The sequence below is a fragment of the Phoxinus phoxinus genome, assembly GCF_949152265.1.
Source record: "Phoxinus phoxinus genome assembly, chromosome: 8".
In the NCBI taxonomy this organism is placed as follows: Eukaryota; Metazoa; Chordata; class Actinopteri; order Cypriniformes; family Leuciscidae; genus Phoxinus; species Phoxinus phoxinus.
Window position 1 is genome coordinate 35,017,379 of NC_136883.1, and position 6,429 is coordinate 35,023,807.

Consider the following 6,429-nt stretch of genomic DNA (forward strand, 5'->3'; position numbering starts at 1 on the left):
ACTAGATGGCACTGCGATGTCGTTACCTCAGTTATACAGTATCCAGAATAACACGTTAAACTCAAATTATGTTTTAATAGCCTAAAACGATATATTTTTAAATATGATATTTATATTTAAAAACGCACAACTGCAGAGTCATTCATTATTGCATAATATCTAATTAGAAAAGAAGTGTTACAGGAAGTTTTTATTTTTAAAGGAAGTGATAATCTCATAATACATGTGAATTTATTTATTTTTACCCATTTGTTTCATTTGATGTTTAAATTGTTTTACAATCTACAATTTTTGTATCTATTATGACGTTTTATGATAGGCCTACTTCCCTATAACGAGTTTTGACCAGACATGTCTGAAACCGAAGGCAAATGCCTGTCACTCAAGCGAGCTATAGAGATAACTAAGAAAATATATTACAATGCTTATTTCTAGATAGAAATTAAGTCATAAAAAAAAGCAAGCTTATTCATTGTATAGCTGCTCGGTCAGATGCCATTTTTATTCTTTCCACCAAAAGTCAAACTGCACAGGATTGTGGGACATCATATTTTAGAAACTGACCTCAGTCACACACAACAATACAAGTAGCCTACTTACGGCCAAAAAAAAAAAAAATGTATCTCACAATTCATCTTCCCAGTATACAATTATGAGTTTATAGGCTATATCTTGCAATTGTGACTTCTTTTCTCGTAATTGCGAGTTTATATCCCACAATTCTGACTTTTCCCCCTTACAATTACGAGTTAAAATCTCACAGTTCTAACTTTTTTCTAGCAATTACAAGTTTATATCTTGCAATTATGACTTTTTTTCTCGCAATTACGAGTTTATATCTTGCCATTTTTACGTTTTTCTCGCAAATACAAGTTTATATCTCACAATTATGACTTATTTCCCTCAGAATTACAAGTTTATATCTTGCAATTATTACTTTTTTCTCGCAATTACTAATTTATATGTCGCAATTTTTACTTTTTTCTCGCAAATGCAAGTTATCTCGCAATTATTACTTTTTTCCTGACAACTACAAGTTTATATCTCGTAATTATGACTTTTTTCCCTCAGAATTACGAGTTTATATGTCACAATTATGACTTTTTCCCCTCACAATTACGAGTTTATGTCTCGCAATTATGACTTTTTTCAAGCAATTGTGAGTTTATATTCCACAATTCTGAGAAAAAAATTATTCAGTGTTGGAAACAAGCATACAAAACACTTTTGCTCCTATTGAGGTGGGATACGGTTAGGTTTGGTGGTATGGGTAGATTAAGGGGGGGGGGGGGGGGTTAAGAGGTATGGGAAGGGTCAACAGTGTAATCATAGATGAAAATACAGAAATTACATGCAGTTTAAAATATATAAGTACAATCTAAAAACATATGTGCAAAATAAAGTGCATTGTATCAAATTATGTCAATTCTAGTACATCAAGACACTTAAGTGGAACCTCAAACTCAGGTTTAGTCACAAAAGTAAGCAGTGATATTAATTTGAAGGTAAACATAATAGAAATAAATCCATTTGTACCAATCAAATCACCTGACCTCGAAACAGTACTTTCCCTTTCTTTCACTCGCGCCTTGCTAAAGACATTCAGACAAGCTTACAGGGGCTAAACAAACACCACTCATAATGAGACGGATGTGAACACGAGTAACTGGTGTTATTGATGCTTATATGTTCAGTGAGCTACATATGGTCTTTCAGTTAGAGAGGATTATGTGGTAACGACAAAGGTTGATGACCCGCCCAGAACATTATTACACTCCCGGCACGTCCACGACCCCTACTGCTCCCACGACCCAAACCCAGAGTCTATCAGCTCACAGGCATCAATTAACACCAGTCGTTCCCAGGCACCGCACTGCTGCCCGATGTGAGGATGCATGAAAAAAGGTCAGGAGGTCAAGAACAGAAAGACAATTGCTCTATATCTTGCTATTTCAATACATCGCTTGCTATCAGTTTTTACTCTTTATATTTGTGTCTCGCTGTTGCTCTCTCTCTATTTAAACGCATGCATATTTAGAAAGAAGTGGTGTCCAAATGCTATTCAGTCACTCAAATGAATAGAAACCCTTTACATGTACTCTCCTTTCCTAGTGGACGCTCCATGTTTCTGTGGAAGACAGCGAAAAAGGTGTAATTTTCTGGGGGGCGAAGGACAAGTCAGTTAACTCATAAGTATGATCCCTCAGGGCAGGTCACAGTATTGTGGACATGACAATGAGACCTGCGAGCTCTGCTCTGGAGTGAAGGCTTTAACCAGTCTGTGTGTCCGGCGTCAGACGGCTGTTTTGACCTGTTTCTTGCTCATTGTGTGAGAGTAAAGGTCACCAGGTGCTGTGTGATACCCCCCTTTTCTCAGTATCACATGCAGATTGTTTGGGAGGTTATGAAGGAGAACGCTGTGTGTGTGTGTGTGTGTGTGTGTGTGTGTGTGTGTGTGTGTGTGTGTGTGTGTGTGTGTGTGTGTGTGTGTGTGTGTGTGAGAGAGAGAGGTGTTGCCTGCATTTTCTTTCACTTATTTTGTGTCACATTTGTGCCAAGGCTAGAACAATGTAAAGTCTTACCACCGTTTATATAGTCAGTTTCTCTAGCTAATTTACCTTTCAAACGTTAAAAAATAAATAATAATAATAACAACACTTATACTTGCCATAAATTGATCAAAAGTGACATTAAATATGTTACTATGTTACTAAAGATTTCTGTCAAATAAATGCTGTTCTTATGAACTTTCCGCAAAAATGATAAGCAGCTCAACTGTTTTCAACATTGATAATAAAAATGTTTCTTGAGCAGAAAATCAGCATGCTACGGTTTCTGAAGGATCATGTGACACTGAACTACTGAAGTAATGATGCAAAAACTAGCTAGGCTATAAATTAATTGTGAATCATATATTAAATCAGTCAGTCATTATTGGTTTAAAGGGATAGTTCCCCCAAAGATTACAATTCTGTCAATTCAATTTCAGATTTAAAGTTAATTTCACCAGGATTAATGTAGGTTTGATCTCTACGTTATGTTTTCCAACAAAAAGTTGTCCCCTGATAATAGAAAAGCATACTAGTAAATAATGACAGTAGTTTCATTTTTAGTTGAACTGTTCCTTTAAAATCCATTTTCTTCAAACTGATCAGCAGCTGCATTACGGAGGGCCTAAAGGGACATGTGATGGAAACAAATAGAATATGGGAGAGGGAAAAAAAATGTATTTCAATGCTTTGCATTCCCCGGAGAGACTCGGGTTCAAAACTCTTTGAAATACTCTAAAGTTGGTGAGCGAACGCTTACGCAAACGTTTAAGGGGAACTCAAATGTTGGGTGAGCGAACGCAAAGTTTTGTGAGTCAACGCAGAAGTTTGAAAATATAGCCTTTTTTTCCCTCCCATCTCATATTTTTTTCAACCACCATGTCAGAATGTTTAGGGTCTGGGTAAAGTGATGGAAAAAATTGAGATCTGATGGAAAATTAAATGTTTAGCTGCTACGCTTTTGTGGACGTAAACGTTTTGCGAGCGAAAAAGTTTGGATATATATTTAATCCGTTCTACGTGAATTTGATTTTGGAGAAAAATAATTGATTATTTGGTTTGGAATGATCACATTGAAATGAAAATATGAAATTCCAAACCTCTTCCACCACATCCGCTGGGAATGTGACCATTCTGGAGCATCAGCAGTAACAGGATTATCTCCTTGTTTTTTGTGGTGAGATGGTCATGTTTTAACCCTTATTTGTGGCTGCTCCCTCCATCCAGCACAGTATTAGTGGACAGCTGGACGGTTGTGTTCCTCTCACACGCAAGCCCACTACAACATCACTGAGGCAGGGCTAATTTTAGGGTTCAGGTTTCTCTCTGTGGTCCTTGTGGAGGAAAGGAGGGACGTTACCACAGGAGGAGGAGGATATCGGATGCAGGGTTGGGAACAAGGATAATAAAAAACACTTGAGAGCCTTTCTGTGGTTTATCCCATTCACACAACCTTCCTTTGCTCATTCCCTCCATCTCATTGATGCTGTCACACCAGAAATGATCCTGTGGGAAGAAAGACGAGGAATTCAGTGGCACTTCTTTATAAAATGTAATTAACAAGTTTTTGGAATATAAAATAATAGGTCTCTATATCATATTTTTTATACTGTCTTTATTAAGCAGTAGGAATCTGTCAGTAATCCACATTAAAGGAATAGTTCACCCAAAAATGAAAATAATTTACTCACCTCAAGTTGTTCCAAACCTGTATGACTTTCTTCTGAACACTAAAGATGATATTTTGAAGAATGTTAGTAACCAAGCAGTTGATGGACCCCATTGACTTCCATAGTATTTTTTCCCATTAAAGAAACTCATACAGGTTTGGGACAACTTGAGGGTGAGTAAATGAGGACAGAGTTTATTTTTTGAGTGAACTATCCCTTGAAGTGCCATTTAGCACAACCATAATAATGCAGCGATTTAATAGCAGTGTGATATGATCTACTATCTGTAAATCTACAATCACCAACCGTCTTACTATTCACATCAGGTTTCATGAGAACTGGTATTGCATCATTTGATCTTGCTATAGAAAGTGATTTCAGGCACTTTGGAAACAGCAGCAGTCACAGCCGAAGTCCATGACCTCTAGAGAGTTTGCTGTGTTACTGCGAAATATTGTTTATTCTGAATCAAATATTTGTGGAAAAACATTACAGTAAGTGCTATTATTGAGGTTTAAAATGCAGCTAAATGTTGTTTCTCCTACATTGTATTTTTACGTTAAATTGTTAATAAATAATCATTTTAACATATGAAAAATTAAAGAATATTTAATACTGCAGTGTAATCATAACACAATTAATTATTATAATATACTTATAATAAAAAAATATAAATATAATTATAAACAAAAAACATACAATTTATAGCCTACATAAGTTATAAATAATCAAATCAATGAAAATATCAATTAAAAAAAAATGTAATAGGCCTACATGTACCCGTATACTAACCCATCCAGGTGATAATCATACAAAGATATTATTTTAATAAATATGGTTTAAACATCACAACACAGATGCAAAACATTTATATATAATAATGCAAATATAAAATAAAAAAATTACCCTAATCATTACAGGTGATAAATAAATATGAATAAAAAGTATTGTTTTTATGCATATGTAATCCTCATAACCCAATTCTAAAAATATTTATAAATAATAAAACACTAATAAAAAGTATGAAAAACACATTAGAAAATCAATATTATTTTAATGCATATGAAATTTAAATATGAATACACAGGTTTCTTGTATACAAACAATACCGGATGCGCGCGCATCCAAGAGGCAAGACCGCTATATGTTATGCCGAGTTCTGTAAAAGAACATTGTAATTAACGTAGATTTCGCATTGTTTGTAAATTCTTGTTGACTCAATAATAAACTGCAATTTCAGAGTGGATCTGTTTGCTTGTGTTTCATTTGCATATTAATATAACATTATGTAAAACGTTAGTTAGTTGACTAGAATGAAATTGTCCAACTAAGTTTGTGAATCATAAAAACCTGACATACCCTATGCATTAAGCTAGTTTACAGCACAACAGCTCCGCGTCATCTCTGCTTCTGCTGGATATAGCCGTAAAGACTGTTGCTTTCTGCCTCTTAGATGCGCGCGCATCTGTGTGATGACGTTGCACAGAAACCCGTGTATATGGTGCTATATCTATATGCGTGTTAAAAGACAGAAAGATCTGCTTTATACAACAGGGCGTCCCTTCTCTCTCTCTATCCAAAGGGGTCCTCGGCCTGATTTCTGTCAGTATCTCCCAATAAGAACATCTTGAGAGCATTGTGAAGAAGACATAAGGTAAATTACGAAACATGGTTACGAATAAATCAATTTAGCGTCAGACAACTCCCACCCTGAAGACATGCAGGTTTCTTGAGACCGCAAAACCACAAACTTTCTCCCTTTTCACCCGGAAACAGTGCTAGTTATTGTGGTCTGTGCTTGAACTCAAAACACACCTCAAAGTCCATGTGCATCTGCAGCGGTCAGTTACCCGTCACCACACCCTGATAGGAACGGGACGTCGGGATTGGTCAGTGAAGATAAACACAGGCCAGTCCTGTGTGCAGAGAAAAGGTGCAGAGAGAGACAAAGGGCACCTGGGAATGTTTTCATCAGCCAGAGGCCATCTTAGCTCGCAGAAGCTCGTGTTACATTATGTAATTGGGACCGTGCGCCACCAAATGGTGGGTGTATAAGGTTTTGATAGAGGAGAAGCGATGCAGGTCCCAGGGCGATCACCTGTGATTCAGAGAATCAGGAATTTCTTCTGAACTACCAGTCGTAAATGACGCTTGCGAGCCCTCCCTTACGCCTCGCTATCTTTCTCCCCTGTCCTCCGAAACGGTGATAA